Genomic DNA, 12,275 nt, shown 5'->3' with positions numbered 1-12,275 from the left:
TCACAGAGCTCTGAGAGGCCGGGTCTGGCTGAGGCTTCTCTCTTTGATCAACACCTCCATATATTTCACTTCCAAATGGTAGTTGTAGAGCTGCAAAAAAAACAATACGTAACAACAACAACAACGATTTTTCCATCGTCATTTTCAATCCACTGCTGGATGAAGGCCTCCCTTACACCGGGTCGGCCTTGCGAGTAATTTGACCGTGCGGTGACCTCACAAAACGGATTGGTGAAATGGCGAGGCCCCAGGACCGCTTCAGATATTACTCGCCGCTGGCGTTACAGCCATAAGCCAAGAATCAGACTCAGATGTTCTGGGTTTATAACGCAGTGTTGTAACCACGATGACACCGCTTCCACCCACAACGGTACGCAGGGCACCGTCAGAGCATTATTCACTGCATTATTCACTTGAGATATACTGTACCTCTTTATTAATGGGTTCTTATCAACTGCATACTGCATGAAAATTGTACGTGTTGTCAATAAATAAAATCATCACCCATAATGCACCCAAACTTATTGAACCTTGGAAGCGAAAACGTGTTGAGCCTGGACACTGCTTGGATGGGTGATTACTATTTAAAGCTTTCGTGACTGCAGGGATTCATCTTCTTGGTTCTTTCGGTAAAGTCACGTAGAATGGAAATAATAAAAGAATAAAAATAAAACATAATAAAATAATTCTCACGACGTTTCGGCCACAACGAAAGCAGCCGTCCTCAGGTGGAGAACAAGACTCTCGACACATCTGGTCTTCACCATAGGACGGCTGCTTGCGTTGTGGCCGAAACGTCGTGAGAATTATTTTATAATGTGTTATTTTTATTATTTTATTATTTCCTCTCCTGTGCTCTTCCTGCTAACGGTGGCGAGATGTTAACTACCTCGCCTGGTATACAGTAGCTCTTAGGTTAGATCTCGGCCCTAACGCGCGTATATTCGGAGTTTGCGTGTTTCTCTCTCATCGTGGTCGTGGGGGGTTTTCTTCGGTTCCTCCGGTTTTCCCCTCCACATTTAGAATCATCCGTTTAGAGTATTTTGCTGCTATACATTTCCACGTGATAAGCCACGTCGTTGAGCTATAATTTGTGGCCAGGTGGCTTCTGAAAAAGAGCCAAATAGCTCAGTGGGCCTTACCTTGTAAAAACAAATGTAAATGGTGCTGTCACATGGCATTGTGTGTCGTTACTTTATAAAGGACGCATACCTTAACTTTTGACGCGTTAAAAAAATCATTCTTAGCACCATACTAATTAATTAGTTTAAGATATACTGGGAATGGCCTCGTAACAATGAATAAGCAACAACAAACACACTCTCTGACAATAACCTTAGCAACCGTGTCTCTCTCTTTCTCTCGACCGTGTATCAACTGTCTCAACTAAAAATCCCACAAAAAATCCGAAATGTTTCTTAAAAATCTGGAATGTGCACCGTTGTTTCACCCACCACCGCAGGGAGACGGATTCGAACTGTCACTGCCGACCTCTGGATGACAATTCCACCACGCTAACCTCCATTACATCAGCGGAGCACACAAGCGGGTAGAGCTATCAGAATTGGCAAAACTCCTCTCCGCATTTCATTCGTCCGGCAGTAACCACTCATCCGAGGATTTGTGCACTCGCATATTTCGGGCTGAGCACAATGCTGTCTTCATTTAACTCTTCAATTTCCCTGCTGCTGCTGCCTGCCTTCACGCCACCCAATCATTGCCCCCGCTTTGTGTCACCCCCGTCTCGGAGTGAAGCCTTTACGAGTGGCTCCGTTGCGCAGCTATTTAATCCCCGATGAACCGTTGAGATTTGGTTGCTATGTTTATACGGTTCGGCTAATGACTTCATTTTTTTTTATTTACACTTAGGTGAAAATTGAGGTTTTTTTTTGGAGACAGACCGTAATGTCATCCGCGAGCGGCGTAAAACGTACGATGATGCACAATAAAGCCACTCTCAGAAAAAATTCTCAAATGCCCTGGATTGTCTGTGCACCGCCAACCCCACATCAATCAGAATGCGTCGGCTACACGGGGCCTGGTGGATATTCGCGCGTGGTTGTTTTGCTTTTTTGCCACCCAACGTTCTGCCGTGGGCCTCTGTTCTTGTGCACGGCAAAAATGAAATGAAAATATTTGAAGAAGAGAAATCCTTCCGAAACGGGAGGAGGATTTCTCCGCAAGCCTGGCTATCGCCTGATGAGGCTGGTTGTTGTAATTACTGGCGAAATTTCACGGTGCTCGAATTTCGATGTAAAGCTTCTTTCGTGACTGCAGGGATTCATCTTTTTGGTTCATTTCGGTAAAGTCACGTAGAAGGGAAATAATAAAAATAAAACATTATAAAATAATTCCGACAGACCTGGTCTTCACCTGAGGATGGCTGCTTGCGTTGTGGCCGAAACGTCGTGAGAATTATTTTATTATGTTTCATTTTTATTATTTTATTATTTCCCTTCTACGTGACTTTACCGAAAGAACCAAGAAGGTGCTCGAATTGTAAAGGTTGTCGTGGGTTTACTCTCCAACACACAGGCGTGTGTTGAACTAGTGTGTGTCTATGTTGTGTGTCTCTCTCTGCTTGCGTGTCTGTCTGTGTGTCTCGTGTATGTGTTCAGTCTCTCTCTCAAATTTAGTTCTACCTGATGACGATTGCTTGTGTTGCAATCGAAACGTCGTACTCTATTGTTCAATTTATTTTCTGTCTACGTGACTTTACCGAAAGAACCAAAGAGTAATTCCTGCAGTCACGAAAGCTTCAAATCAAGTTTGACACTTTTATATTAACGCTATCTAAGCCAAAAAAGAAAACCTCTCTTATGGATATTGGTCGCGAAAGCGGGGGTTTGTTTTTTTATTTTAATAAAAAAAATAGTTTCAGGGATCAAACCACTTCGGGGGATTTTGGTGAAAACAACAGCTGATTGGGGACTGGGGGGCCATGGTTTAGGTTGCGTTAATCATAAGCAGGGGGGGGGGGATTGACCATACTTCACCACGTTCTATGTCATACTTTCAAGCGCTATTCCAGACGTCTACGTTTGCTGTCCATGAGAATTAGAAGTTACTCCCAGCACTGCATAGGTAACGGAGTAAACCATCTCGGCCTCCTCCCGTCTCATCGCTGCTAAATTTGGTTGCGAGATGTGTTCTTCAACTCGCCGTCAGTGGTGAGCTGATAATAATCACGATTGGCGCCACTGACTCAAAAAATCAATTGCGAATCAAAATATCGGCTGCGAGAACGTAGTGTTAAATCCTCCCATCTCGGCGCGGCTATGGAAAAGAATTACATGTTTTGGTCTCACCAAATCTATCAACGACGAGAGAAGCCCATCATGGTGCAGGCAACTTCACTACACTCGCCTACTGCTGATACAATTACACTGGTCAACACACTTTTTCTGGCATAAGGTATTCTAACGGTTTTAAGGTAAGTTTGGGGTGCTGATTTCAAATCTGGCATCAGTTTTTGTCTATCACATCATGTTTTTGAGATATCAAATATTGCATTTTCAATAAAAACTGCAGAAGAAAAATATTAAATAGATGTGGATATCTACATAAAATGATATTATAAACACACTATCCTAAAAATACAGAACCATATTTTAACACTAAAGCAGTCACTGACTCGCAACAACTTGCAATCACAAGTGACAGAGTTAATTTCGGGTAAAATCAATGAAAATGGGGTATGCCTATAGCATAAAATGAGATGTGATAGAGCAAATCTGAGATCAGATTTGGAATCAGCACCCTGAAATAAGTCTAAAACAGCTGCGAAAGTCCAGGCCAGAAAAAAATGTTTTTTTTTTTGACCAGTGTTATCTGGCTCAACCACCTCAATGTTGTTGCTCTACATCGATGTCAGACATACCAAGAAGAAGATGTGCAGGCTGGCAAAGCATGCGTTTCACACAACACACAAAGTGCTTGCGACAAATGAACCACAATACCTTTGCTGATCTCGCCACGGAGCATAAACCGTCATCACGCAAACTCCGGTCATCCTCGTAGCAGCGGCTTTTTGCCAGCCATCAAACGAAGATTATCGCCAAATCGCGCGTATTCAGATGCACTTCTGCGGCCATCTGGAACGCTCTTCCGATATTAGGCGACTAGAGCTAAACACTTTTAAATCCTCTAGATTGAATACTAATTTCTTTAAAAAACTTATTTTTGTGTTCAGTTTGTTGTCCTTCCCCCACACCTGCGTTGGCTACTTACGGTGCGAAATCCGTTCAACATCCATACATACAAACAGCATCTGGCTCTAGCATCTGAACGCGCGTCATTTCGCGACGTTGAGAGGCATGGCGGCGCACACATATTCCTCCTTCTGCCGCATCTGGTCGGCTGGGAAGCTGGGGGCTAAGAGAGAGAGGGAGAGAGATGTAAGAAGAGACAGCGATAATAAACTTTCTCAGAGACTTGCCGTCGGCCGAGTGTCGATGTCCATTTTTGCAGTCACTAAACTAAACAATGTTTTTTTTAAATTTTACCAGCTAAAGCCCACTGAAATATACGTCTATTTTTTCGGAAGCGACCTTGCCACACATGATCACGTGGAAATGTATAGCAGCCAAACACTCGAGAGCTGTGGGCTTCATTGCAAGGCCCATGGACCACGAGCAGCCTCTGGTGGCCTTTAGTGCGGGCCCACCGACAATACACAATGATGAAAACACCCCCCATCATCATCATCATCGTGCTGCTGTCAAAACCCACGATGGTTTCAAATGTGTGGCGGTCCTCACATCGAAAGTGCCCCCCCCCCACCTAAACGCATGTTTAAACATGGGGGTGGGAAAATCGAAGGACCCGCAGAAAAACCCACGTGACCACGGGGAGAAAATTCAAACTCCAAATATACAGCAGGTGCCAGGGTTGGGATTGAACCCACAACCTGCACACCAGGCGAGGGAGTTCACGTCTCGCCACACGCCTCGTCACTGCCTCCTCGATGTCCGCTGGAGATCAGAGATCACGCGATGGCCGAGATCGAACACCCGGTGATGATGACGACGACGTCGGCTGTAACCTCCAGCGAAACGTCGTGCAAAATTGTCAACATTTTCCTCGCCTTTCAACATTCCTCCTCCGCGTTGCAGATTAAAACAAAACCAATTGCCACATTTGCCAAAGTGATGACTTGATTTGAGTGTGCTCTGTCAAGGTGGAGGATTACAGTTGAAGAAAATTGCGTTATACCTCCCTCGATCGAGCCCGAAATAAATCAATTATGCCCGGAGCTCGCTGGCCGATTTAAACACATTCCTGCGGAGGGAGCTGGTAGTAAAATTGGGTTGCTCGGTCAATGGCCAGGGTCAACGGCGGCGTGGTGTATTCCGCAAATATGTCCGACTGTGAGGGCGGGCACAAGCCGGCGTGAGTAGGTTAAACGTTGAGTTTTATAAGGGCACCACGGGGTGACCAGCCCCTCCCCACCCAGCCCCTCCCCACCCAGCCCCTCCCCACCCTCCCCTCTCTACCCAGCCCCTCCCTCCCCACCCAGCCCCTCTCTGCACGACGGACGGACACAATAATCCCTTGTGGGCTGGTGTAACCAGGAGGTTCCAACCAGTAAGACATCGCTCGGCACGTGTCGCCAGCGATCCACAGGGTGATCCATCTACGGATACCCCACAACTCGACGACGTCTCACGTCCTCGCCTTCGACTCGGCGTGCGATTGAAGACGCCTGAAAGCGATGGCTCCCGCGTGTTACGGAGGGAGAGACGTCACGAGGCGCAGGACGTCGGCAGTGGAGGGGGAGGGGGGAAGACGCGTCGCGTGCGTCGGTACGACGTGTTGTCTCCGCTGTGACTTCTCGTACGGTGTGTCCGTAAGTGGATCACCCTTGCACGCTGACTTCAGCAATTGCCCCTAAACAAGCACACGTCCTAAGTGGGGTGGATCAGTGGCGCGTCGGTTCGCGCAACCGTGCTGACGAATCCCCCAGCAGCCTTAAGTTCGATTGATCGATTCCCTACCCTGGGTGACGTCAGTGGCGAGTGGCAGCAACGTGGTGAAGTATGGTCAAACATCCCCAATGGCCAGTGGGGGGATGGGTGGGGTCGGGAAATCAGTCGTGATTGTTACGTGAATTTACTGGGTTTTGCCATTGAAACGTGGAATGTCCATCAGTGGCTCGGGACAGTAAACGGAAGCAAGCACTCGATTGAATAGAAATGTCAAAACAGAGCATGCGTCCGTTTTAATTACTTTGTTTGAAAATCTGACCGTATGTATGTACGTTGAACTTCTTCTGCACCGTACGAAGCCAACCGTGCTAATCGGAGGTGTGCGGGGGAAGGACACCAATTTAAACACGAAAACGCAGTTCTAAAGAAATGAGTTTTCAATCGAAATGAATTAAAAGTGCATAGCTCCAGTGGCTTCCTACTATCGGAAGGAAGAACGTTCCAGACGGCCGCAGAAGCAGCGCATCTGAAAGCGCCACGCGATGCGGTGACCGCCGCCGTCTTTGTTCGATGGCCCAGCAGCCAACAGCCTCTGCCGCTGCTGCGAGCGTGACCGGCGTTCGCGCGGTGGTTCGTTCGTGGCAAGCGCTCTGTGTGTGTCATGAGAGCATGTGGTGGAACAACGGTGCCTTCTCTTGAGTGAACGTTTCCTTCATTTGTAGCTACCTACAGTAGTGCTGCCTGCCAAATTGTGGGGGGGAGGGGGGGCTAAGCCGATACAATTTTAGGGCCCCCCTCCACTTTTGATTTAAAACAACACCTCCCGGTGAGATGACAGCAGAGATATCAGAATATGTATTCATACCGAAGGAATCCGATGAGCTATCAAGCTCTATTGTTCACGGATGTCCAGTCGCGGGGGCAGGAAAGAACGCCATGTATACAAGATATATATATAGACGTGGTTATATGAGAGCCATGTGGACGAGACGTACAGACGTGTGGAGATGAGAGACGCGACACAGCGGAGGCGTGAGACGACACAAGAGAGATGCAGACAAGAGGGGGGTGGCGGCTTAATTGAAACAATTTTAATGTTTATTAGGATTTTAATTCCAGCTGCTACATTGGCTCCTTCCTGTTTTCTTCACGAATCCGTGGCCCTTGAGCTACTTGGGACCCCTGCTGTTCACGAAATTTTGTTATTGACTATCGCCACCGCTGGTACAGCAGCAGCAGCATCATCCATTGCATTCACGACTCCACATTCACGAACGTCGCACTGAGACCGGCGTGGTGAAGTATGGTCAAAATAACCCGTGTGTGTGCGCGTGCAGTTTCACACGGACACACCGTGTTGAGTCTTTAACTCGTTCACATATCTATGTATTTGCGTGGTTGCTGGAAACTGGAGTCGCGCAGAAAACCCATTCGTACGAGAGGATAACACACACTCTGTGCATCGTTACGTTCTAAGCTTACTTGCTGTAATATATAACAATGAAATTAATAAACAGATGCCAGGCATCTCGCTAACCCCCCAGTATGTGGGAGTCTTACACGTGTGATCTTAGCGTGGTCCATCAACCCCGCCTCCAAAACAGTTGAATTCCAGGCATATAGGAATAGGGGTTTCCCCTTTTTTTCTGGCAACAAAACTGAAACCTTTTTAACAGGAATCATGTCTGCATTAACCACAATACTTGTGGTCAGAATGCAAACAAAAAAAACACTCTGATAATATATGCATTGTCTTTGCAACTGATTGGTCCACACCAGAGACAGCTTTCTTTTGAGCCTCGTTTTAATTGGTGCTAGACCAGAGGACGTACAGCTCAAAGACAATGCACTATCATAGTAATGAGGGCATATTCTTTAGTATTCTGTTCTTGCGCATGATTGAAGCAATATCAGAATGTTTATTTATTCTGGAAGAATCCGATAAGCCATGAAGCTCTTTTTCACAGATGTCTAGTCGGACAATAAACAATGCACACAGTCGGAGTGTAAAGTGTGTGCCAATGTCGAGGTCTTTCAGCCACGACGAGAAGGCTTCAGGAGAGATGATTTGTGTAGATCTCGACTTAAAGCTTTCGTGGCTGCAGGAATTCATATTCTTTGGGTCTTTCGGTAAAGTCACGCAGATAGGTTCAAAGAAAATAACAAAAAAAATAACAAAAAACTACGACGTTTCGATGACAACTTTACCGAAAGACCCAAAGAATATGATTTGTGTAGGCTTTGATAATCCTCCTCCGTTGAAAGGGGCACGGACTACTGTCGTTCACTAGAGCTACGTAGCCGAAAGAGAAACTGTCTCTACGTATCTACACGTACGTATACGTATGTATAGCAAACCTCCGATTAGCAAGGCTGGCTACGTACGGTGCGAAAGAAGTTCAACACACCGTACGTACGGTCCATATACAAGCTTATGCCGTACATACGCTAGTTCAGGACACAAAGAGCATATGGCATGAGCAGTGGATTTTAACAGCACGTGGGCTGTACACCTCGCCGTATTGTCCGGATTATAAGACGCTCCGGAAAGTAAGACGCACCCTCCAAACTTTTGCCCGGTTAGAATTTAGATCTGGTCACTTGCTCAACAAAGACCCCCCCCCCCCCCCCCCGCGTGTACCCTTTAGCAGACTGTTGGGGCAAGTGCTGTTAGCGTGCGGCACTTATAATCGCCGGCAAGGCGCACAAAAGGTGGCCAGTACCACGCCCGGTCGCCTTTGTCTCCCCAGTGGCGATGTTTACACAGCGCACCGGGTACTCATTTGAGGCTGAGTCGACCTAGGGGCGGCCCAGGACCAGCTCAGATAATCGTCACTGGTGTTGGCCGTGAGCATGAATCGCTTCCACGCACATAGTCGCACCGTGACGCACCTACCGGATTGTGAGAGGCTCACACTTGTTTTTATGAAACACGTGGCATTAAAACAAACGCGACTTAATGCGTCCGGAGACGACGGTGTGGGTGGTGTACACACGGCAGGATGAGTAAGACAGTGGACGACAACGCGGCTTGTTGTTGAACTCGGTAACGACAGCCACGGGGGGGGGGGGGTCTTACCGTGGCGCGTGTTGCTCCCTCGAGTCTCGATCTGCGTGCCGACAATCTTCACGGGAGTCGGGCGACTTTCGTGGAAAAGAGTTTGGAGACAGCTGGGGCTCAGCAGTTAGAGAGCAGAGGAGAGAGAGAGAGAGACGCCCTCTCTCCCCTGGGACCCTTCAAATCTCGTGGACTCAGCGACGAGAGATGGAACCGAGAGCCCGCGGCGTGGCGAGACTTTGCAAACGACGGTGCAGATGCAGCGTCGGCGACTCTTCGGCGAATTCCAGACGGCCACTCTTCATTGAGCCTCCGGATACCAGGGGGTTCTTCAGTGTGACAGTCACGGCCTGTTGTTAATTCTTCAGTTCAGAGGACGCAGTATTGAGATCGCGACGTCCGTGCAGCTCATCGAATGTAATTGTTGAGTGTACCGAGACTGGGTCATGAGGCTGTAGCCCTTCAGTTAGTTGCGCTGAATTTCGTAAATATCGGTGTAGAATCCTATAGTGGCGACTCGCTCCCGCTGCGAGAGTCACGGACCGCGGCTTCGTGGAGAGGACTGCGACGTGGTCGCCTTCAGAGTCCCGAGTCGGCGACTTCAGTTGCTGGAGTTCAGGATCTTCAAAGTGGAGTTCCCAGACTGTGACTCGCCTTGCGAATCCTCGACTGTGACTCTCCCTTCGGAGTGAGACTCTCCACTGGACTCCCCATTGTTCCCGGACCGCTTTATCTCACGACAAAACAAAGATGCCCGTGTAGCCTTAACAGACTGCCGGGGCAAGTGCTGCTGGCGAGTAGCACCTATGAAGGCCGGCAAGGCACGCGAGGAGGTGGGTGGCCAGCATCCACGCCCGGCCGCCTTTGTCTCCCTAGTGGCGATGTTTACACACCGTCACCGGGTACTCGTTTGAGGCTGAGTCGACCTAGGGGCGGCCCAGAACCGGTTCAGAAAATCGTCGCCGGTGTTGACCGTGAGCGGGAATCGAACTCGGGTCGCCGGGTTCGTAGCGCAGCGCGCTAACCGCTGCACCACCGCTCCCCACACGCACAGGCGGACCGGCGCGCAGTCCGGACGCGGAGCCAGATGATGATTGACCGAGGAGGAGCGATGTGGAGGGGGGGGGGGGAGCCAACAGAGAGAGGAGAGAGAGAGGAGAGGAAGAGGAGTTGAGCTGAAACGCAGAGAGGGTAAAATGACCGAGAGAGAGAGAGCGAGCACTGGAGAGAGAGAGAGGAGGAGGAGGGGGGGGAGCTGTGTGAATGCGAGAGAGAGAGAGAGACAAAGGTGGTCGGGACGGAGAGATTATGTCGTGCGTGGGATGCGAAGCAATAATAAATGAATGGGATTCGGCGAGATGAGAGAGAGTGGAGGGATGGAGGTGAAGCTCGGGGTGCAGCGCCGCACTGGCTGCGCTGGTCAGCGACTCGTGTACATTGATGATCCAAGCACACACACGCAGTGCACATGCAGTGTGCACTGGGTGTATACACAGTGTGTACACTGTGTATACACGCAGTGTACACACAGTGTACACGCAGTGCACACGCAGTATATACGCAGTGCACACATGCAGTACACACGCAGTGCACATGCAGTGCACACGCAGTGCACACATGCAGTACACACGCAGTGCACATACGCAGTGCACACGCAGTGTACACATGCAGTACACACGCAGTGCACACACGCAGTGCACACGCAGTGTACACATGCAGTACACACGCAGTGCACACGCAGTGCACACATGCAGTACACATGCAGTGCACACACGCAGTGCGCACACGCAGTGTACACGTGCCATATACACAGTAAACATGAAGTATATGAACACAGTGCACATGCAGTGATAACAAAGTTTAGTTTTCTTTAGCTTCATTCATGCAAATTGGATCTCAATGCGCTGTAACAGCATGATAATAATAATCATGAATCCGCGACAGAACGAGCGATAACAACGTTACATTTGCAGGCCCAAACATGAAGCCATTGGATGTGGCTTTGCCCGTATAAGGAATTCTGAAAACGGCACCAAAACGTGTCCAGGCTCTGCGGTCCTTCGTATATGAAGGTGGTATTGGCCAATGAACGAGTGTCTAACACGTTGGAGGAAACCGCAGCACTCGAAGAAGAAAAAACCCTCACGTGCGAGAGTGAAACACTCTATCCCCACAGGTGCGGACCAGGTGGAGTCCGCAATGTTGTTGCGTTTCACGATACATCCATCTCCTGGCGAGACAGGGAACATGAACTCCATCCACGACGCCCTTGGGAAGGGAGTGTCTGAACATTTTGTGTGATCCGCCAAACCTCATCGCCCCCACAATGCCGGATTAAGGGGCACGTGCAGAGCCACCACCACATGTACAGCCTAGGTCACGTGGTCTTCATCGCAAGGCCCCCCGACAATTGAACCTTATGGCGAGACCCCGGGGTCCCATAAGCCCCTGGCCCTCGTATAACCTGCGTTGCGACGTAATTTTATGTTTGTTGAAGGTGAACGACACGGCAATCTATTCCTCGACACGATGCGCTAATCGAAGTTTCAAACTTGATTTGAAGCTTTCGTGACTGCAGGAATCAATATTCTCCGGTTCTTTCGGTAAAGTCACGTAGGTAATAAAAAATGATTAAAGAAAACACGAAGTTTCGGTCGAAACACAAGCGTCCGTCTTCAGGTGAGATCATCACAACAGCAGATTTTTTTCTCACCTGAAGACGGATGCTTGTGTTGCGACCGAAACGTCGTGTTTTCTTTGATAATTATTTCTTCTAACTACGTGATTTTAACGAAAGAAACAGAGAGTACGAAGTTTCAAAGTTTCGTTTCTTCTGCGCATTCGTCAGGTGGGTCGCGGCGTTTATGTGCGCGGTGGGACGTAGTCGCCAAAAATAAACTCATTACGATTTTGACTTCCGTTTATTCGGGACCCCGGGGTCCCGCCATACGGTTCAATTCACAAAGAATGAAAACAGCCCCTCCCCCCCGCCACCACCATCATCATCGTGCTGCTGTCAAATCCCCAAGTGGTGCGTGGCAGCCCTCTCGCACTGATGATGTCTCATCGGTGAAAGCGTCACCGTGAACATTAGTGAAGAACGCCTCTGTTATAAAGTGGAAGTGGACCACAGGCAGCCTTCTGCATCGCTTACCATCACCATCCAGCAGCGAGAGAGAGAGCTCGTTGGGTGTGTAAGGCCGTAGAGATGTTCTTTATGGGCTTTCGAAGAAATGGATTTTGTTTGTAAACATGAAAGTCAAACGAGAGTGATGGACGTGAGCATGCAC

The 12,275-nt window shown here is 48.7% G+C and overlaps 1 protein-coding gene across 1 annotated transcript in view; it reads right to left on the bottom strand.

Moving 5' to 3' along the window:
• The window catches only part of LOC144948571 (5-hydroxytryptamine receptor 1F-like), a 53,962-nt gene extending 44,244 nt beyond the window's left edge, over positions 1-9,718 (bottom strand). The window contains exon 1 of the mRNA XM_078878141.1: positions 9,007-9,718. The gene's annotated coding sequence lies outside the window, so the exon portion shown is untranslated. The remainder of the gene's footprint in view (positions 1-9,006) is intronic.
• Positions 9,719-12,275: the final 2,557 nt, after the last annotated feature.

Source organism: Lampetra fluviatilis, chromosome 50 (assembly GCF_964198595.1).
Source record: "Lampetra fluviatilis chromosome 50, kcLamFluv1.1, whole genome shotgun sequence".
NCBI lineage: Eukaryota > Metazoa > Chordata > Hyperoartia > Petromyzontiformes > Petromyzontidae > Lampetra > Lampetra fluviatilis.
The sequence above is the reverse complement of the archived record's forward strand: the minus strand, read 5'-3'. Positions and strand labels throughout refer to the sequence as shown.